At 32.2% G+C, this 24,232-nt stretch overlaps 1 protein-coding gene across 6 annotated transcripts in view; it reads right to left on the bottom strand.

Moving 5' to 3' along the window:
* The window catches only part of krz (beta-arrestin protein kurtz), an 80,011-nt gene that overhangs the window by 43,601 nt on the left and 12,178 nt on the right, over positions 1–24,232 (bottom strand). For all 6 annotated transcript variants that reach the window (XM_088201170.1, XM_088201169.1, XM_088201173.1 and 3 more), the window contains exon 2: positions 18,935–18,985. The gene's annotated coding sequence lies outside the window, so the exon portion shown is untranslated. The remainder of the gene's footprint in view (positions 1–18,934; positions 18,986–24,232) is intronic.

Raw genomic sequence — 24,232 nt, 5'->3', positions numbered from 1 at the left:
GTGCGTCGAGACGAGATATCGCATTATTTATCGTAAATTATACGCTATACTTACTGCCGTGATGTTTTAATGTAATTTTATAATAATATACATAATAACGCGAGCCGCTCTCGCTCTTTCTCTTTACTCGGCAAAAGCTGTTAATTGAATCTCGGATTTTAGGATGGTACCTAGCAATTCCGACGATGGAAATGTATATAAAATTTTGTGTAAATAAAATTAAATCATCCCTAGCGCGAGTTTCGGATCAGTGGATCGCGAGATTTACATCGTTGGACCACCGACGTGATTTAATATATGTACATGTATACGTTTTTATTTCGAACCTTTTCGAAGCCGATCAGGAAATTTAGATTTCAGATATACAACTAAAGTGAAATAAAAATTGTTTAAAATTTTAAATATTTGAATCTAATCTTTAATCAAAAACATGGTTGAAAAAAGCAGATTAATATCGTGCCTAAAATATAAAAGTGCTTAATATCGTGCCTATTTTATAAAAGTAAACTAAGTAACTAATATAAATAATATAATACTCTCCAATTACACATTTACTTAATCATGTAAAATCAATTTAATTAAACTTGACGCGAAAATCCTACCATTTATATTCGAAAGATTGAACTGATCTAAAACAAACATTGAAATAATTACATTAAGTCGAACTAAATAAGTTGTTTAATCACTCAAATTTTGGTAAATTAATTCATTATTCTTTGAACAATTTAAAATACATTAGCTATAGAAATTTAATTCAAAATTCATACGGCAAAACTTGTAATTACATTGATTATTGAAAAATATTTTACCTTTTCATAATCTATTTATTAAATTAAAATATGCAATTAACCAATACTTAAGTGACGTATGGAATTATTTAGGATTTTAGAAATAAACTAAAAAACACAGTTGTACATTTTTAGTCATTTTAACTAAGTAGTATTTTTATAAACGATTTTTATACATATCTTAATTTTATGTTAACCTTTTGAAAGCGTAAATCGACTAAAGTCGCCCGATCTTTACGTTCATAACGGATTAGAACCCAAGTCATTCAGGTATTAGACACCGATTAATACCACTAATCTATCGTTTTGTTATTACTAACTAACTAAGATAGATATACCAGTGAAAAAACCTGGAGTTCTTGGATGCATAGATTCTGTTGAAAGCATAACACGGAAATGTGCAATGATCGACGTTCTTGATATATTGTGTTAATAAGAGCTTAGATTTTATTCCAGAATATTGAAATCAGAATATTATCCAGTAAAAAGATCTGGAAAAGTGATTTTATACCGGGTCCCAATTTTCCAAGTAATTCTTATTATTTGTCATATTTCACAATTTTGCAACACACGTCACGCCTGGGCAAATTGTTGACGGCGCTTACCCGAAATATTCATTGCTCGTTAATAATACACAGGTGGGATAATATGCAGGCGGTGGCGCTTGTTTATTCGGGATCGGCCCTCGAAATCCGGAATGGAAATGCCCTTTAGGGGATTGAATAAAACATCCAGGGCCGATGTCCTTCTTTTCGCTGCCAAAATGTAGGGCGCAACACGGACAGACTCGCAAATGTGTGATTCCTGTTATTTATATGGCGACATGGCGGCGGTGAAAAATTGTCTCGGGACAAAGGGGCTGCGTAATAATGCCTCGTTTGTAAAACGTTAACGGGATGGTGCTGAGGTCAAGCGTGTCCCTGCGTGCCAAAACTGAAAATTGACGGCACCCAAAAGGATTCCAAAATATTTTAGGATGAAATAAAAATTCCAAAAAAAAATGCGGATTAGAGTTACATATAAGTCATAAACTTACAGGCTTTTTATTCCTACTGAAGACATACGTATATCAAACATTATTGAAATAATATATACTTCAGGATCATTTTCGCGAACCAATAAAAAAATAATTTATTCAAAAGCAATGATATTTATCAAAAAAATATATATTACAACGTCAAAGAGCATAAGTCTTGTTTAGAAAAAAAAAGATTTTTTTCAATAAAGAAAACAGCAATAATTTATGATTATTGTATAATACTTACTAAACGTAGATATATGTACAATATATACGAAACAATAGCATGGGTTAGACTTAGTTCAGTCGGGGAAAAGGGTCATAAACAGGGTCGCTCCGTGTGTGCTAGCCTAGGTGATCTAGGCAATTACAGAGGGTCGCCGGTTTGAAAGGGTCACGAAATGTGACGCCAAAAGCGTTTTATTACCAAATCACTGAGAATGCGATACATCAGCGTCGATTGTAATAATTGGAAATATTTATTTGTTATGCGAATGAATATATGAAATTAAAGAGATACGTATGTGGCGAAAAAACTCGACGAACGCACGTAATGATAACCTTGGGCGTATCCAACATTAACAGTTTTATAATGACGTCAAAAGCGGCAAACCGGTCGATGATGTTTAGGTATTGTGGTATTCGATAATTCCACTGAGATGTTAGAATGTTAAAAATACGAGGCAGTCACAAGAGCAAATTATCACATACATACATTGAGCGCCCCTTTTTAAAAATTTAGTTAATATAGAGGATACATATTATCATCATCAGGTAATAACATTTGTTAAATAATGTCATCAAATAGTCAATATTATGACTACGAAATTTGCCTATGAGATGTGTTTATATCATTCCGCTGTTAAATTTGATTCTTACAGTATACATACTTGACTTTTGAGACCTCTACAAAAATGTTGTTGATTGTATTGTACCGCTAATCAAATGTTAAAAAAACGAATTTCTCTATGGGACAGATTAAAATTCTGTCTCTACCTTAAAACTCGAAATCGAGTAGTAGGTATTTATCTGGGAATTGCAATTTATCCCTATACCAAATTATAATGAGATGTTAAGTAACTAAAAATGTGTAAATATTACACAATATGCGATAATATGATAAAGTATGATAATTCAAAGCAATGTCTTAAGTGTAAATATATGGCTTCTGACAAAAAGATTTTAATATTGGTTTTGCTATAATTAAATTTATGATTTTTTCCTCCTTACAAATATCATTTTTAATTGCTATTTTCTGGTAAATGTTAGGTAATTACATTGTATTTCCCCTACGCCTATCTTAGGTCATAAAGTTAACTTAAAAGAAAAAATGGCACAAAACAGACGCCGCCAGTGAAGATTATTTATTTTTCGATTTTTTAAATAAAAATATTTTTTTAATGCGTCGCGTCGCCTTGTACAAATTATATACGCACGATGTTTTATATTTATCATAATCATCATATTTCGTATATTATATATAGTATATATCAGGCGCGGGCGGTGAGATACTTTCCCTCTTGATCACTCGCGTGACGAGTGTGAGTGAGAGATAAGAGCATGCAGTCCGCATGCTCTTATCTATCATTCACTCTCGTAACTTAACACGCGAGCAATCGAGAGGGAAAGTATCTCACCGCCCGTCCCTGGTATAACTATATTTCATGTCATTTAACAGAGTCATGCCATGCAATACTCCTTCCTATGCCGTTTTCATGCATTTTCTTTCAGTTTTTGGTGTGAACTTGAATGAACCGCATTCATTGTACAATTTTAACGTCGTTTAAACAGCGTGAAGTAAACTTTTAATTCGTTCTCTGATGTTAGTATGATTCCGTTCATGCGAATCCGATACAATTATATTCGCTATTTGACCTTCACTTTTTTTGCATTTATAAAATATTTATTTGTTCAAAGTAAATAAATAATATAATTATAAGTAATACCAGAAAAAACCCAGGTCATGGTCATATTATGCACTTATGAATAATTATGTATCTTTTAAAGGGTACCCCACTAGCATGACTAGCATGACTTTTGTGTTTTTGTATGAATCTTATTTACAGAGTAGGAGATTCGGTACACAAAATGTCATTGTTTAAAGATTAAAAAATCGTGCTCCATTTACAATTGTGCTGAGAGGCTTTGTGTAATCTATGGCTTTTTCGTGTACAAAATATCGCTCCGCATGCGGAACGCCGGTTTAGCACAATGTTTACTTTGGCAATTTTCATTCTCCTTCTCCCCTCGAGGATTATGGGTCAGGTGCGTAGCAATGCCCAACAAGCGACTCGATACTATCAACAGAGTGGAAAATGTTGAGTTCACAGGGTAAAGTGTGTTCTATAACTACCAAAAAATGCCGGTATTACAATCCTTAATTAGAGTGATATCGTTTCTGTATTAGTACTGCGTACGCACAATTTTCAACGAGTACCCCGGCGATAAAAACGAGCACGCAATCCCCACCGTGGCTGGATCTTATCCAAATAATACAAACGTACGCAGAGATAAAAAGGCGTGATGAATTATGCAACGGGGCCGTCAAAGTGTGAATTATGTAATACTCTAAAACGGCTAGCCGTCGTTGTGTAAGGGAGAAAGAGAGAACATACGATATCAACAGGTTGTACAAAGTAAGCCATGGGACGGACGCACGCACAAATAACTACTTACATAAGTTGAATAGTAGTACATTAGCTTGCAAAAATTAGGTGCGAAACTGTCAAACAATTAATTCCGATTCAATGATATTCTATGGAACGCGTTCCTTCGAAAATCGATCGTATAAAATTTGCAAGTGAGAGAAGGATCGAAGTAAATACCTTCAAAGCCGATAAACGTAAATATTTAAATGAGTGTTAGCATAAAAAGGTGAGTATCACGGAGAAGAGTGGAATGTATTAAATCATGTATTATATGTTTATGTGAAAGACTAGGATATAAAACTATACAGAGATATGGAGCCAATATATGTAAAAATGTTGTATAATATAATAATTACAAAGCGGACGGATAGTTCATTTAATGAACTATCAAAATCAATCTAAAATAATAGTCACGATCGCGTCCATTATTATTGACCGTTGCGGTCAGGACGTTAGCGCTTGAGAACTTTTCTCTTGTACGAATCATTTAGCTTCTCAACGAAGTTGCCAAACACAAGGACGTTATCGGCAATAGCTTTGAGGAGCTGTAAAAATTATGTGGGATAGTGATCATATATTTAACTATTTAATAGTATAATTTTAGTTTGTGTAATGGCCGGCATGACGCATTGGGGAAACCTGCTAAGTCATAATAGTATGATTTGTATTAAAAAAATAAAATAAAGTAGAATAAGGTAATAAAAAATATTGGAATTTTAAAAATCACTTTTCTCGGAATGAGTCATATTTAGCTCATTACAAAAAATCGAGATATTCAAGTCAAAAACACTTATTATTGATTTATTTCTCATTTATATTAAAAAATACGACTGATCGACTAAATATTAAGGATATTTACGAAGTTCTCAAAATATAGGTTGAACTAAGAGCTGCATTTGCTACGTGATTCATGAGTTTCTTCTAAATAAAAACTTTCAACTTCGAAGTAAATATTTAGAACTGTAATCAGTTAATGAGTATTATTATCAGGAGTTTATATGTATAATAATTATTGTTCGGGCCCAGAATATTCAAATCTAAATTAATGGGTTTTTACAACAGTATTTTATTTTTAAAAAGAGCCCAAAAATAAACACTGAAGACAAGATAATTATTTTGGGCAACGATTCGAAAACAGACCATTTTTCACGAGCTACGACACCTCGAATCTCTTATCCTTATCCCAATAAGGTAAATCTGAGATAAACACTTAAGACAAATAAGAGGATGAGCAATCCTATAATATATATATTCAAAATCCTTATACGATTAATATACGAAGAAATAATGCTTATATTTAAAATAAATAACAAATAAATCTGAAAATAATATATCCGAAGGGTCTAAAAACGATGCGGAAATTGATTTCTCAATTTATGTTTCAAGCTTTGCCACCCACAGTTAAATTATTTTGTATGTTGGAAAATTCCGCGGTTTCACTACTACAGTCATTTTATAAACCAAAGCGCTGGCGCTGGGTTGAATCGGGTAATGGGAATAATTGATGGAAAAGTTTCGAGACACAGTTTGACGTGGCATATCGCACAACAGCTATATAGCAATAAACTCATTATAAATATGACCCGATTTAGAATGATTTCGATTTGTATATGTTTATATTTATTTAACACAAATCTAACTTGGTGGGAAACTGCCGAGAAATCTCTAAAATACATGAATAGGTTAGTAGGCACCGTCCTAAAAATCTCAAACTAAATCAACATAAATAACGTATGAGCTCCTCTCTCGGACACACTTTACTTTGATATATTCAATTTTTAACCCTTCTCTGAAGGTCACATTCTTATTTAGATTTATAGTAAATAATTCAATATTAAAGTGCCTTTTCTTTCGTCCGTTTTACAAGCGGAAGTGTTATGACGGGTTCAGAAAAATCTATTCTTTGATCACTTTTAACGTGATTTTCTGGCGGTGCGGCAGCTCAAAAAGTGAAATGCCAACAAAGGAGCAATTTTCGATACGCATTTTCTTTCATGAACGTAAACGAATTTAGCAATGTCGATAGGGGAGATGATATAGGGTGACCGACATATACAAACACTTGTCTAACTGATCACTAGATGAACTTTGAATTCAATACACGAAATAATCGTATATTAATAAATCGCTATATTACTTATCTATATCGTATTGAAGTCCTGAATATAACAATAATACAATTAACTTACTTTATGTCTATCTATTTATTTAAAAAGTTTACCTCAAGTCTAATTACTACATATATACACATATATCTACAGGCACTTCAATACATGTATTATGTATCTAGAAGAAAGGACGTTTTTTTAATGAAAAGTATTTTTCCAATACCAGATTTATTTTACAATATTATTCTACAAAATAATCTCCATTGACAGATACAACCTTCTTCCATCGATCAAGTTTTTAATCCCACATTTGTAAAAAAAATGACTGGCTGTGAAGAAATGTTTAACTTTACCAACACTATTATATTTTTACCATCTAAATTATGTTGTAGAGACTGAAATAAATTTTATCTGATGGTGCTATATCGGGAAAATATGAAGAGTGAGCAACAGTTTTCCATCCTCGAGCATTTTCCTTTGAAATTTAGGGTATTTTTTTGTTGTTATGTTCGCAACGAACTCCCTAGATGTTAATCCAAACACTACTAAAAGAAAGACATGCGACCCGAACAACAAATAAGTCACAACTGACCAAAGTTATTTAGTATAAAAACGTCCTTTATTTTGGGTACCTCTAATATATGTGTATGTAGATATGTACATAAACACACGAAAATATTGTATAAAAATTATGAAGAAATATGGATGGACTGAGTCAAATTAAGCTGTCGAGCGCTTCTGTCCTGGCCGCTACAGTTAGGAATAAGGACGCGGTCGCGGCTCTATGGCATTCTAATCTGAAGTAACACAATGTCTACGTTAGGCTTTATATATTGGTTAATCTTTGGCCAAAAATATTGAATAAAAAATCCACATTATAAAAAGCTGTACATCTAGGCGAGCGTTCGTTTGACTACCTTTTAACAAAGGTTTTATTGTGTAATAACTTGGGTCTTCACGGCAGTTTTCTTGGATGGTGACAAGCAATGGTTCTATCTCGGAAGTCGATCATAATGATATTGGTTTGACGTTAAAAAGGGTCATGACACGCTACTTCTATAAAAGAGGTAAATGCTTTGTTTTATAAGCAGCTGGTGTAAAAAAGCAATGAATGTAAAATGTCCGTCCGTTATCTCTTGTTTATAATTCTCAGTCGTCGGTGCATTTGTCCACAAAGGGATTGTCATTCAGTGTATAACACGTTAGAATTCTTTCAGAAAATCTCAGCTGGTTGTACATTTTGATATAAGTTCTATAATTTTTTCTCGGTTTATATGCTTTGTTTCCTGGGACTGGAATTACTTTATTTTGTTGAATACGACTACAAGATAAACGGAGTTAAAACAGGCACCGGAAGAATATATGAAAAATTGCGGACAATGCAATCGAATCTATAAAAAAAAAATACGAAAAAGAGGTTTGCATTTTTCTGTATCTAATACGAAAACTCTTCTTCAAGATAATTAACTTATCTTAAACTTTACAAACACATTAGATAAACTCGTACCACCAACAGCGTGTAATATATCACCATTAATTTGAGTTTAATCGAGAATATCCTATTATATAAGGACGACGACTTGGACGTTACCGATCGTAAATTACACAACTCCGCCACTATTATGAAGGGGTATGAAAATAATAATGAAAATTTTATTAGTCACATCAAACGCCCCGACTGGCGCAAATATCACACATATCCGCATACACACATTAAAGAAATCGATAAAATTCACTCCACTTAACTCCACATCCACTTCGAGAAGGGTGCTCGAAAGAGTATTGTCATCGGGAATTGATAAGCATACAATACGTCGCCGTAATGACTTCTCGGCTTTTGTGAATGGTAAAAATAGGAAACGAATATAATATGAGGACTACGGAACGAGAGGTCTGTCTAGTGCCGATATTTGGTCCTCAATTAATCTATAATGATTCTATTATATTTTAGCAAGCACGTTTCATTTGACGTTATCGCGAAATAAATTATTACGCATGTTTTCGATCACAGTTTAATTAACCTATTTTGCGCTTCGTGACGATGCAACGAAGTAAGTCATTAAATCTAGAATGCCATCATCACGGCCATAAATTGACGACTATATTTCTGCTTATTACTTATATGCAACCCCGCGGGTGTTAATTAAAATATAAATTTCAGCGACAGTAACATGGCACAATTGTGAAAAATTATCATTATTTGATTATAATATATTTATTTAAAATATTAAAAGCCGAGCAGTGATATTTCATAATTTACACTTAAATAAAGTATTAATTCAACTGCCAAAATATTTATGAAAAACAGAATCTATCATTAATTATATATCGTTCGATATACTACAAGTTTTATTAATTTACATACCTATAAATAGCCACAAGTAAAAAAAAACATGTAACATCAATACTTAGCTATGTTAACACCTAAATACATGAAAAATCATTATTATTTGCCACTTTTTTAGAACTATTATGTTCTTATTATCACTTTATTATATGATAATATTTGTTTGTCGTGTCTGAAGACGCTCTATCGTTTTTCACATGTTTAAGTAAGTTATAAATTTGATGAAAATACGTTTATTGCACTGCCTAGTGCATCATATATTGTGGAACCTCGAATTGCGAGTAACTTGATTTACGAGCGTTTCGCAATACGAGCAAAAAATTGATCAATTTAGACGTGATAAATGAGCGATGGCATGCAATATATATTGTATTACTTTCTCCCCAACTGAGCCAATGATTCTTTTCAACAGTCGATGACTCATCTTACAGTGAAGACATACCCTTTGAAAAATAATTTGTCACTCTTGATGGTTATGGATAATGCTACTGCTCATCCTCCAGACCTTGAGGACGACTTACTGAATTATGTCATTAAAATTAAGTTTTTTTTCTCCCAAGGCTACTCTATTATTCAAACGCATGAATCAGCAGGTCATTTCGAATTTCAAAAAGCTTCATACAAATAATAATGAATAAATCATATGCTCAGAGACTTTTGCCTCAAGATCATCGATAATGCACGGGTTGGGTTTACCAAGAGAACCCTTAATTCTGCTTGTAGAAAACTGTGGCCTAATTAAATTGTGTCCTTGGGGGAAGAAAGATTGGAGGTGAATCAGAATGATATTCAAGAGTTGATGGAGAAACATGGCCAGGAGCTGACCACCGAAGAAATAATAGATCTGCATCGCGAACAAAGCAAGGCTACAGAGGGGATCTCGTCTGGGAGGAATCCTTTCAGTTTAAATGAGATTATGGATATCTGTAAAAGGTAAGAAACAGTGTAAAAAATTGTGAAAACGCACCACCTGAGTAAGGCTTAGCAGTGCGAGCCATGAATCTATCAAATGACAGTGAAATCCACATTTTCGCCTAAATCCTTAAAAGAAGGTGTCATTCGTAGTTAAAGTTCCACGATAAGAAAAAATTCATTGAGCTCTGTAAAGATAGCAGTGATTCTTATATGAATAATACATTTTAATAATAAAAAATATATGTTTATTTTTTATTAATCATTTTTATATGAAAAGTTTTGGGTTTTGAAACGATTAAACTTTTTCCATTATTTATAATGGGGTGATTTGCTTTGATATACGAGTGTTTTGCGATACGTTTCCGGAACGAATTATGCTCGTAAACCGAGGTTTCACAGTACTTTATTTTAGAGTAAGTAGTTCTAATAGAAAATCGCAAAAAAAATCAAATGTAATATGTAAATCTTAATTGATGCTACATACATATATGTATATGTATAGCATTCGAAATCTATCATAAATTATTTTGTTGACACCGCGAGCAGAGTAAATAATGTAAATTGCTGAGCCCTTAATTAAAGTAGGTTATTTATTCATTCAGTTCATTGTAATTCTAGCAGCAAGGAGTGAAAAGCTTCATCCCGAGAAAAATAATCTGCAATTCGACCCTAATTATATATTTTATATCAAGTGAAAAAGTTTTCTGATTAAAACTACAGTAAGTATCTTTACACAAAATTACTAGAATAAATAAAAATATGTCAGTTTTATTTTCGCTTTTAGTATTTTTCTCGCGTCGTACTTTGTCGACCCCTATCCACGTAACAACTGTTGATACTGACCTAAAACTAAGATATTGTAAATAAACTACACGAAGTACGCTAATCAACTCATGAGATTATTAATTATGTTATGTACCTGCATGTCACATGCAGAATTTAACATAGTACAAGCTTTTACATCGCCGCTTCCAATCATTACAGCCTATTAACGATTAAACGTCACCCGACTGAACCGACGAGCAATTAACTGAATATCCTGTCGGGCAAATCCCATCACGGTATCGATTGGTCCATTATTTAATGGGACACCACACCGCCGACTGTTATTCTTCCGGCATCTCGCCTTTTATCTCGCGAAACGCGAAAAAGAGACACCGCTGCCACTTTTCGCGACTCGTAAAAGTTCTGGAAGCGCGTGACATGACAGCATCACGGGCGACACGCCCGTTTACCTATTCCGAGAGCACGCGGAATATGCAAATTCGGCCAATAGCGCTGGGGACACAGGCGAATAAGGCGAGGGAGGGTTAAGCTTCACCAGAGGTGTTTACGACCCGTCAGAATTAAGACTTAATAATGCATAAGCGAAAACTCGTAAAGGCACATGAAGAAGAGGCACCTGTTTACAATTAGCCAAATTAAAAACGTACCCGGGGAACGCACGCACACGTATGGGCGTTGTTGGAGTAATAATAGTAAAAAAAACACACCCTTACGATTGAAGTGTCATTATTTTAATTATATTGTGAACAATTTGTAAATTTGTTATGGCGCCGAAACTAACACGATAATAACGAAAAAAGTTAACTGAATCATTCATAATATGGAACATCAATGTAACATGACAAATCTTTTGTCTACGAGTATCAAAAAGTTTATAAAACTAAATATTTATAATAGGTTATGATAGTGTATTATTTTATATCCCTACATAATCTCTACCTTCAATACATCTCATTTAAAAATGCTCGAGTGTCATTATGCAATTTATCAGGCTCATGAAAATATACGTATATTTCAGCTATTAACCATTATTTGACTTGAATCTCTTTTCAACAAGAAATCTTTTTAGTTGTGGGAACAGATAGTTGTATGGTGAATATGGAAAACATTAAACCAAGAGGCTAATATAATGGATTTAAAGCGGTTGTTTATACACGCAAAAAGATGGAGCGTTGTCGTGGTGAAGTAAGATGTTTTCGTTGTGTTCTGGGTCGTCATTGATAATGTTTTGTCTCTTTTAAATTCAATTTTTTTCCCACTACGAAATAGACAGGTTGAGAGTCGCTATACATACGAAACTTTAAATCAAAATTTCAATAATGGACGATGTTTAAATTTATTATTTTTTTAAAATAACCATAAACCATATAATTGAAACACGTTTCGTGAATAAAATATGATAGGACGGCAGTCAAGTTTGTCTCTTTAAAAACAACGCCATTTGTATGTCACTTATACGAACTTTGTGCAACCTCCTTATATATTAAATATGTATATATGTATGTATATACATAATTACGAACTTTACGATAAATTGCGAGCTGTATTACCTCGCACGACCGCATGAAATTTTCTTCCAAAGTTTGTCAATTTCCAAAATATTCACTTACGCCACATGGACTAGCTATACAAAGCATTGACTTTTTTGTTTCACTACATCGTATCTTAGAGACTTGACCATAAACGATGACTTTTTGTATAATTATTTTCACCAGTCATGAGAAAAGCATTCATCTCTCAAGTCAATCCCTGTCGTATTTAGCGACTACCTATATTGCTACCTTTTTATTGTCACGGTGAAGGCAATGCCAGTTATAAATTGAAGCTAAAAGTCTAATTGATAGGTATCAATGGGGTTGAATGATTCTAATTACAGTTCTAGTGAATCCATTTTACTCATTCGATTGATTGATAAATATAAAAAATATAGTAATGATTTTAATTTCTATAAATGGTATAATGATAAAAATATCAAACGTATATCTGTATCGTGTGCTTTAGAGCTAATAGTAAGGGCGTAAACTCAAACTTGCCATATCTTTCTCAATTATGATGAAATGGATAGCTCTTGAACTGACTGGGTTAACGCAAATAGAGTATAGTAAAAAAATTTAAATATCGCAATTCAATTTTTAAAAATCTTAATAGTAAAAAGTAGTGAGGTAATAAACGTTAAAGAATAGAAAACAAAAACTTTTCATTTTACATTTTTTTTTCATCTAAGTGGGTTTTTGAGGACATGATAACTGACTTAATTTTAATCAGATGGTCATGAATTTTATTCTAAAAATGTTGTAGTGTGATCCACCATCTTGATACAAAATGGTAGCTATTAAAAATATTTCAAAAATCGTAACTGTTAAGAAATGTAAATATATTAACAATAAAAACAAAATAAACGTTTTTCTTTACATTTTTGTGGGATATAACGAAATTTGAGGATACAATGACTTCAGTAGTTTTAATCATATCGACTTGAAACTTGTTTTAAAAATAGCTCTTATAAATATCTCGACTAGGTTCGTTATTTAGTCTGATCTGCCATCCTGCTTCAAAACTAAAAAAATGTTAAAATATCATTTTTATAAAAATTAAAAAAATCGTTAACTCTGTTTTACAAAATCATAGAGAAAAAAGTTATTAAGTAAAAAATGATTTATGACAATTAAATACTTTTTTGCACCTTTATGTATGTATTATATATACAGAAATCTACCTAATTTTTGTACCTTTAACGGACGGATTTTTTATTATAAATTCGACTCATCGTTTTATTTGTAGACTCAGACACATTCCACATTTAAACTTATATTCTACTAAGTCAATCCTACATTTATAAATTTGGGATTTGCTCAAAAAATTCACTTGTAACAATAATATTTGATTCGGTTATTATCCGCTTCATTACATTTAGATTAGGACCACCCACATCGTAAATGATTGAAAATGTGTATTTCGTTATAAATGTTTGGTTTGATTTGTTCTAACTGTCAAAATAACGTGAACAGTTTCTCTAGAGTTTTCGATATCATCAATCAAAAATTCGAACTTTTAATTATATTATGTATTTTTTATCAAACAATGGTCAAATATAATTCTCGATGAAACAATGTTATGAAATATTCAGCGACTGAATCGCTTAATTGTGAACAATGCGAGTAAACTAGGGTCGAAATGTGACCATTGGATAAGCTTTTAGTCCCAGCGAAACATCAAAGTGAAATTATCATTGAAAATGTTTCAACTTTGAAAAATGTTATTAATTGGTAAATTTTGCAGAGTAAAGTTTAACACTTTTTCAGAGTAACAATTCAACATGCGAGCGTAGAATGTGTGTTTTTTGTATAAAATATATTTTATTATTTGTACTTGTTTATACATTAATTAATAATATTAAAAAAATATTATTTATAAATCAATTAATAATATCAAAAATAATGTTGTGTATATATGTACTATATACACAGCATTATTTATATATACTACATATATGTATATATATATATATATATATATATATATATATATATATATATATATATATATATATATATATATATATATATATATATATATATATATATATATATATATATATTATAAACATTGCGTGGGAGAACTCAAGGTATCGATATTTTTACCGGATTCAAGCATTTTTTTCAAGAAACAAGATTTTTCACATATATTTTAAGCTTTCAGTGAATTATTTATCAATAAGTTTTATGTAACAAAAGACTTGATACATGTGTTATGCAAAGACGAAAAACTACAAACTTTATTTTACACACAGAATGAATTGTTGAAGCAAGTTTTTGCAAAGATTTCGATATTTGTTGAACGAAGTCATTCATTTTCTTGAAGAAAGAGGAGATGATCATCAAAATCATTTTGACCAAAATCCGCTGTGTGACTGATTTCATCAGGAAAACTGAGATTGTTGAATTGAACTGACTTTAATTTGATTAGTAATATTTAAGCGTTTAAAAGACAAGCTTTAGTTATGATCCAAAATCTCAGGGATAAACGTTTTGACAGATTTCCAAACATAAATGAATATTTACAAAGAATTAGTTGCTATCATTTTAAACCATGAAAATGACATGTTCGAAACACACAACATCCTACAAGATTTAATGACTTTAGAAAAATTTGAATTCTGGTTCATTTTAAAATCAATACATTCAAAAATAATGTAAATGTTAAATCAGATGCAAATAAATTTGCAGAGCTATTTTTATATATTTTTTTTTTCTATAAATGTGATCAAAAAATAAACCGGAGTAATGGTAAGTATATCGAACGTATATCCATATCGCGTGCTTTAGAGCTAATAGTATGCTGTAAACCCAAACTTGCCATCTCTTTCTAAATTATCAATAATGATGAAATGGATAGCTCTCGAACTGACTGTGCAAATAGAGTATAGTTACTAATTTGGATCTGACTATTAAAAAAAAATAGCATTTATAATGATAAAAATGAAAAATAACACGCGAATATTCATTCAATATTCAAGATAATAAACTGTTTTACTGAAATGTAGTCAGAAATAAATAAAGCATCAAAATTATTACAAATAAGTGATTAATCATATGACGCGTTAGATATTGATCATATAGCCGGAAATAATTTTAAAATAAATATATATGTATGTGCTGACAATATACGTTATGGCGTCATGACATTTTATTGATTATTTTTGAAAACATGATATATTTTGATAAGCTTATGGATGACTTTTAATGCTAGTGTAGACTAATACTGTCTAAACGGCAACAGACAGCTAGAATTAGGTTCAAGTAGTGAAGATGGAATGTTATTTTCATCTTTCCGGGGAATGAATTGAACGTACTTTTGTTATCAACATTTAAAGAAAACGACAGTTTATTAGTTAGCTTTATTCAGTTTATGCGCTTCGCAGCCAGTTAAGTACTTAACAGAAAATACAGTGTATTAGAAAAATACTCGATAAAAATTATACAGCCGTTGATTGCATAGTGTATGTATTTAGGCAGTTAGCCATACATTTCAAAGTTTGGAAGCTATACTATGCCGATACTTTTACCGCCCATTATTTCGATTTAAAATAATTTAGTTTTTACAATTACGTTTATTATAATATCAGTATGAAACTCATACATAGGATGAGTTAAAAGCTTTTGTTCTGGATTATACACACATTCAAAATGTATTATACAATACGTTATTCGTTAAACCAATGTTTAGCCAAACATAAACGTTATCCTTGTAATATACGTGTGTATATGTATGTATACATATATACTAGTACGTCTATCCCGAATGCAAAATCATATTAATTTTGAATATCAAGATAACCCCGCAAGCTGAGCATAATTTCGTTATACATACGACATTCAAGGGATTTTTGATCAAAAGTCCCTCGAATGAAGGTTTCGTACATTATGCATACAATATTATTTTACATACGCCCAAGCTCGGGTAGCTTTATTTTAGCAATAAAATATTATTTTAGAAAGCATTGGATGGTTTAGATTTTATATTTGCGACTATGGTTTCAATAAGTTCATATTTACTCGCCAGGATATGCTGTTATAAAACAGCTCTGTTGTTGAGGTTTTATTATCAAGCAATCGTGGCCGGAAAAACGCAAATAATACGAACAAGGCGATAAGGCCACAGCCAGCCTGACCTGGCTGTTCGTGGCTACGTCACGAATGACCTGAATTCGGTCAAATATTTATCTTGAATGCGAATCTACTAGTGTCATCGCAGTTAATTAATTCAACCGAGATAAATCTGTGTGCTACACAACGTTCTTGTTCAAACGATAAAGTTGCGTCCGATTAGTATAGTTTAACAAGTATGTATGAAAAACAAACAGTATGAAAAATATATTTTAAATGTAAAAACATTTTGTAATGAATACTCTCCCGATACCGATTTGAGGGCATAATTTTAAATTTAACTACGCTCAGTTTACGAATTTGTTTCCTTAAAGCACTTAACCAGCGTATTTTCGAGTTGTATACCGAAACTTATATAACTTCCATGATTACATTTTCACAATAAATATATTATTTAATGTGATATTAATTCAAATGATTATATTATAATAAAATATATCATACTTGCAATACGTGGTATTATTTTAATGTATTCCAGTATTCGTTTCCAATATATTACCCGTTGAAAAATCAATGGAAAAATGACAAAAATAAATTGATATAATAACATCATGCGCCAGTTCAAGCTTATATTTATGTCATATTAGTAGTACAATGTTATTATTTGATTTAAAGGAAAGCGACAATCAGTTTTCATATAATAATAACATTCCCCATTAATGAACGACATTACGTATTGCACCCATTGACGCAAGGATGTAGCGTGAAACTGAAATATAGAAAAAGGTCACTTGTCCCTATCTACCAGTACCGCGCAAACTTCTGTCGGGACAGAACCTGTCTAGATTCTAGACAGGTTCTGTCCCGACAGAAGGTTCTGTCTAGACTCTAGAAAGTTATTTGAATACTTCAGCAACTGTAAGTTTTAATTATGAACATGAAATTCGTTAGTCATAAAATCTATATTATAAGTAAAAATCACGAAATTATAAACGCGAAGCGTAAAATTATTAATCCTTCAAGCGAATAAGCACAGACGCACTGTCCATAGAACAATGCAGCGTTTTGTGTAAATCACAATAACATTATCTGCTGTCATTGTAATCGTGGCGAAAGCAATTTAGCCTATAACTACCTTTGACACATGTATTTTTGGGTTTTCCTGATAGTCCCTATGATCAATCTACATTTTTATTACGATTTAAGTTGTTGCTGCGAAATTAGAAGTTGTAATCTAGAATTTAATATACTAATAATAAAAATCATTCACGAAATTAGAAAAATCTTGGAAAACCAGATACGAAAAGTATGTATTCAGCAATTATATACATACGAGGTGTGATCAAAAAATACGGTGAATGAATTTTTATATCAGTAACTGCTCACGCTACATTGATTTGAAGTAATAAGTCCGATAGCCTAATCCGTTGAGATAGTCAGTGTCAAGTTTGAACAAGTTCTGACTTGTCAGCCGGCTTCCAGAGCCGGAATAATTAGGTCGCGTTTACCGTGTCTGTCGATTTCGATTAACGCGTTAACATTAAGTTTTGTTTTAAGTTGCAAAAAAGTGCCAATGAAACTCATGAAATGTTCAAATCAGTGTATGGCGATAATTGTTTATAAGTGGCATGTGCGATTTAAAAGTAAAAACGAGTCTATTGAAGACAAGCAACGGTCGGGACGTCTTTCGACCTCAAAAACCGACGAAAACGTACAAAATGGTGTGTTCAAACAGGCAGTTCTTACCAAAGAACTGAGCATCTCGTACGATTCCGTGCAAAGTATTTTAACCATTAATGTGCAAATGAGACGAGTGAGTGCGAAATTTGTTCCGAAACTTTTGAATGACGAACAGAAGGAAAATCGTCAGTTTGCACGGGATTTAAGGATCGTCTTGATGCAGATCCGAACTTCATGGGCATACTTACACCTGGACATGAAAGTTAGGTGTATGGCTATGATCCTGAGACGAAAATACAGGGTTCCCAATGGAAAACGAGTGACTCTCCTCTCCCTAAGAAGGCACGTCAGTCAAAGTCGAACGTCATAGTCATGCTAATTGTTTTTTCGATAGTGAGGGAATAGTGCGATCAGAGTTCGTTCCAAGGGGAACCACTGTAAACTCCGAATATAACAAGGGCCTCCAACCATGCGATTTCTGAGTCTTCCCAAAAATAAAAACCGTGCTAAAAAGAAAATGTTTTGCCACCATTCCCGACATTGAGAGCAACTAAAAGCCCTTCCAAAAGAAGCCTTCCAGAAATGCTTCCAATCATAGAATCAACGTTGGGATAAGTGCATTGCTAACCAATGATAATACTTTGAAGGAGATTAATTCAAATTTGATCTAATCTTATTACTTTGTTCGCAATAAAATTATTCACCATACTTTTTGATCACACTTCGTATATCATCAATCTATCGTGCTTTTAAATGTATCTAAATCAATTTCCATTTTCTGTGCTCCCCACTATATTTTTATTGCCATACAGCCTGCTTGAAATTCAAGTGGGGATCACTGATCTAGTGTTAAGTGGCTTTTTCTGGATTATGAAATTTGGCCAATAATCAAGTTTGCGGTTTTATGATAAAATTACATTTAAATCACACATCATGCGGTCTATATAATGTTACTTAATAGCCATTATTACACGTTGTAGGTTATTATTACCAACATGAGTTAAAATATAAATATAATATATAAATATAATAGTATACCTTTTATGATCTTCTCTTCTAATTCATATCCCAGAAGGATGAGGGAAAAGTCTGAAACAAAATGAAATAAAACTCGTCACATAATGTAAAGAAGAAATAAAATACGTCGTCTCACAATTTTCCTCGCATCAATTTATTTTTAACGGCCCCGCATAAAAATCACGTAAACGTATGTACGTAACGTTATTTTTTGTCTCGAATCCTCAGATAGAGCCAGGGACGGATTACCGCGTTTTATATAACGCAAAAACACGAACGGCACGTGCGCGTCCACAACGTTTCCGCTTAACCCTTCAACTACCACACATTCGACAAATTCTCTCAGCACAAAATTACCTCGGCGTATTATAAAATCCATTCAGACGATTGATCTAAATAATACGCCAATCTGCAAGTTTACACAAACGGTTGCTAATATCTGCTCGAGTATTTGAAACATCTCGTGAATGATCCACATGTACGCATAGTCAATTTATTAATGCTGTATGCGAGTTATCACGCGGACGTGGACCCTTTACGTTTGGTCCGCGATAATGGGACATAACGTACTCGTTAATGGGTCATTGGGATCCGCTGAGAATTGTGGGAATTGCAAGCTACAACCGAGTCCATAGTCACGTCGCAGATTTTGTTCTTGAGATTTTTATCCTGCGAGGTGCTAACGTTGTCATTGTGTAATATTTTTTATGTCAACTTGATAAGTACGACCCATATCTTTTGACAGAATACTAAGTTTAAAAGACGAAACTCGACTTAACACGTTAATTATGTAAATGAACGAAGAAAAATAGAGCCTATTATTTTAATGAAGGTTTTTTAATTTGACTGCAAGACGGTGAAACTCACACGCAACTATCATTTAAAAATATTTCAACTAAAAATCATAATGAAATTGTGCTCATCTGGAGTAGACTCCGATGACATTAGCATTGCGTATTGTTCATACTAAAAATATATAAAAACAGCATTTGCGCATTCAAATGGTTAATCGTTAATGTACAATAAAATACACCACATGCGCACGTCCTTCTATTGAATAACTTGATATTGTTAAATAGAATAAAGCAATTCTAACTGGAGTTAGTGTATCAAAGAAGATCAAACAATTTAATGATTGAATTAGATTTATTGTAGCACTTCGTAAAAGGAAGTGCGTAGTTTTATTCAGTGGTACTAAAAATTCATGGTATGTTACATTTTTTTTAATAAAAAACTTAAGGATTTGTATTACTATTCACGCATGTAATACTAATAATGCAGCGCTGTCCAACTTCTCTTTGTCCGCGAGTCATTTTTTTTGTAAACATTTCGGGGACCAAAAGTCTTTTGCTGTTGGCAGCTAAAAAAAGTTCACCTCAATTTTTGTTTGTATGCCTGGGAAAAACAAAAACATCTGAAGTGACCTTATTTTTAGCTAATTTATTTAAATTTAATTTTAAAAACATGAATTGGTTGGTGGGCCGCCAGTTGGACAGCGCTGTAATAATATATTTTATATATTATAGTTATTAAACAAAATGTATCGATACTATGGGAGTTTCAACAATGGCATTTAAAAAGCAGCAAAAATGACAATGGTTCGGCTTAACCGATACCGACATTATATATTTTGTACAATGAATTGTTACTAGCTCTTTTAGCATCTAACTGGCCGCAAAAGTCACACCGATCGGCCACCAGTACCGAAAACACTTTTACATAATTGGTTAAAAATTCGAAAAGTCGTCTTGCAAACATAGACCATAATATGAGAACACAATTGCTGGTTTTTAGGTGGGACACAAACACTTCTAATAGAAACAACGGGATGTGTAAAATCCCTACTGGAGGTATTAATAATTAATTTTACTAATATACACGCGGACGCGACCATTAAGATTCGTATTCCAGCATCAGTAACCATGTCGTTATTAAACGGCCAACGATCGGCGGATTACCACAAGATATTCAACATTGCAATTCACAATGTAATATTCATAAATCAATGAAAATACGGCCTAGGATTTCCGATTTAGTAGTGTATTCAGATAACTTAACATATTGACGAGGATATTATATTTAAAAAAGATTTTGTAAAATTATCCAAATATCTATTTTTGAGAATATGCGCCAGACTTATTGATAATGATAACGAGCATAAATGTTACTTTTACAATATATAATACGTTGAGAGAATCCCTGAACAAGATTTTATTTGACGTTGATAGATGAATGACCCGTCCGCGCTTTGAGAACATAATAACAACGAACGGTAGAAATAAGTGGAATATTGATGCGAAAGCGCAAAAAATGAAATATTCCAACGTGGGTAAGATAAAAGGTAAATAATGGGTATAGGAGCCACTGAAAAAAGTTACCATGTTAAAAATTCGCTGAAAGTTTCAAAGCGAGCGAGCCAAGTTGAGCGCTTTCCGTAGAATAATCTTAAAGGGGCTTTTTCATTTCTCTTCTGGTAATTACTATAACATGTTATTTCAAAAAATACTAAAATATAAATTATTGAATCAATATATATGATATTTTATATATGTATGTAATTATTATAAATATAAATGAATAATAATCAACTAAACAATTAGAACAATTGTGTAAAAGCGATAAAGTAATTCTTGTACATACATACATATGTTAATATTATATAAAAATGTGTTATCACTCGTAGACACTCAGGTCACGTTATCATAACGTCTCAACTCGTCTACGTGTTTGGTTAAATATCTCACAGATTCACTAACAATGTATTATGAAATTGATTGACGAGCGCTAGAGCGTGAGGATCTTACTAAATAGCTCAAAAGTCAAACTTGAATCGTTTACCGATAGTTTTTGCAGTAAGAGGATTAAAATCGGTCATGTTGAAATAGTTTCCTTTCTGCGGCGGAAACTTTATCGGGATTGTAACTATGTACTGATATGTATATCTAGAGCTTATATATTTTAAGTTCAGAGTTTACGACTTGGATAACTTTTCCAGATTTATTACAAGAATAATACGGTTTTGCTATACCTAAGCATACCGGAGGCGGCGAGTATTAAATATAAATTTATTAAACTCTAACGAGAATATACCACACGTTCGCCACGCAATCGTAGCTTGTTTTTATTCGCAATAAATTCGCAGCAATTATGCCAAAAAATAAACGAGCTTCGTTTGTTGCAGCGAATTGGTGGTACACGCGCCCTTCACTTTTTTGATCAATTAAGATGAAATAATCCTCGAACGAACGTGTCTTATACGAAACTGAAAATAAATCATTTTTCTTCGTATCATGTCAGCCCGAAAACTAATTATATTTACTATCACTATATAGTTATACGATTGAATTTGTTATTCCAAATGAATAGCCAAGAGCATTTATGCATTTGTAACCTTCTTTAATCGTGTAGCATTAATGAAATTTCTCCTTTGTCATTTGCTATTGATTAAAAATTAAGCAAAGGCAAAAAATATATTTTATCGATTCAATAAGACGGAGATTCAGATATGATTAATCTATTGTTTTTTTATGTAATGTTATTATTGTTAGATTACTATTTATATCTAATTAAAAGATTCTCTACATAGATATGTTTTTACTTTGCTTTAAATTTGAAAAGCATAAACTGCCAATGTTACCCTAATACACATACATATATTATACATAGTTCATACTTACATAAAAAAGAAATATGCAGTATAAAATTACAATAGCACACATTTAAATAGATGTGCATCATGAATGATCCAGATCCAGATCTTCATAGTTCATATTATTTTCCCGGGCACTGTGTTCTTGGCCCCATAACAAAAAATGCATTTTATGTATTTTTTATCGCCTTAATATAATTTTTTGAATGAATATTAATAGGTACGAGTTAACAGAGACTTAAAAGGATGTGTGGTTAATATTTCCATATCATCAAGTTTCATAGTATTTTATTAAATGATATGCATTTTTGTTGCCAAATTCAAGAGGGTTTAAAATCCACGTCAAAAGCAATAAAATCGTGCAGTGGAAACGTTTGGTTATCTAGCGTTCATAGTAAGACTTTTTGTGACGCATATCTAAACCGCAAAAAACAATCGATTTGCTTAGTAAAAAATCCACGTCAAAAGCAATAAAATCGTGCCGTCGCAGTAGGGACGCTCGTTACCGAGTGTTCCCACTGGAATCAAAGACAGAATTTCAGCGTGAGGGCAAAAGTAAGCTAGTCAAGTCAGTGATCGTTTTTTTTTTTAATATTTTGTTTTCATTAATATTCATAGTATTTCATTGAATGACACAGAACAGTAAATACAAATTGGAATTTATCATTCAACATTATAAACATTTAAAAACAGTTATGTTCTCATATGTTTTTTATTTAGTGATTGTAATTCTACCATTACAAAATGCCCAATAAGTTACAACTGAATAATAATCATCACCCACGTGTATGTATTGTAACAACACCAGACTAAAAGTGTGGGAATCTATAATAGAAAACTATTTTTATAAAAAACTTTCAGTTATCGGATGTTACAGCAACGTAGTTTGCACCGGTTTGGATTCATTGCATATTTTTTATTATAAATAGAAATTCATACCTTTAAGGGAATCTAAATACGGCTCAGTACAGCATTCTATCTACTATTCTATTCCGAACCTATCTGTATATATTTTTGTATTTAACCCTTAAACTCCCACACGTCTAAATCATCACCATATTTATACTTATTCTAAGCTGATTTTAGCGATAGCTATGAGCAGGCCTATCGAGAGGGAGGGGGGAGACGGGACAAATTCCCGTTCTCCTTGAGGGGCCCGACTCTGAAAAAATCATATCAAAAGTATATTTATAAAAAAAACTAACATCAAATAACAAATCAGAACTAAATTATTTATTTGCGATGTATGTATTTCATGTACATAGAAGTTTATTGTGCCTTTTTTATACACACTAAAATAATAAAATAAGTGGAACATTGCCTTCAAAAGCACCCACTTCCTTGAAAGTACTTTTACAATAAGTATTATTAATCAAAGGAACAGAGTGTATTCCGTTTGTGTTAATTTTTTTTGCAAATTATTGCTTTATGAACCTTATATACTTAGTTGGGAGGAAATAACCAACGAATATAAATGAGTAGCAGTAAATTTAGGTATTTGATCTGAATTTTCAGATCGACTAAAAAGGAAGAAGCTAAGAAATAACAAAGAATCAACAACAACACAAGCTGAATTATATAAATTTAATGTTTTTATAGATTATACGTATGTATAGTGATCCTAATTTTAACCATATCTGAAATACTATTGATTTGTTATCATCCAGGTA

This window comes from Plectrocnemia conspersa, unplaced genomic scaffold, assembly GCF_051122295.1.
Source record: "Plectrocnemia conspersa isolate PC_06_02 unplaced genomic scaffold, ASM5112229v1 ptg000013l, whole genome shotgun sequence".
Taxonomy (NCBI): domain Eukaryota; kingdom Metazoa; phylum Arthropoda; class Insecta; order Trichoptera; family Polycentropodidae; genus Plectrocnemia; species Plectrocnemia conspersa.
Note: the sequence above shows the minus strand (reverse complement) of the source record. Positions and strands in the feature narration are given on the sequence as shown.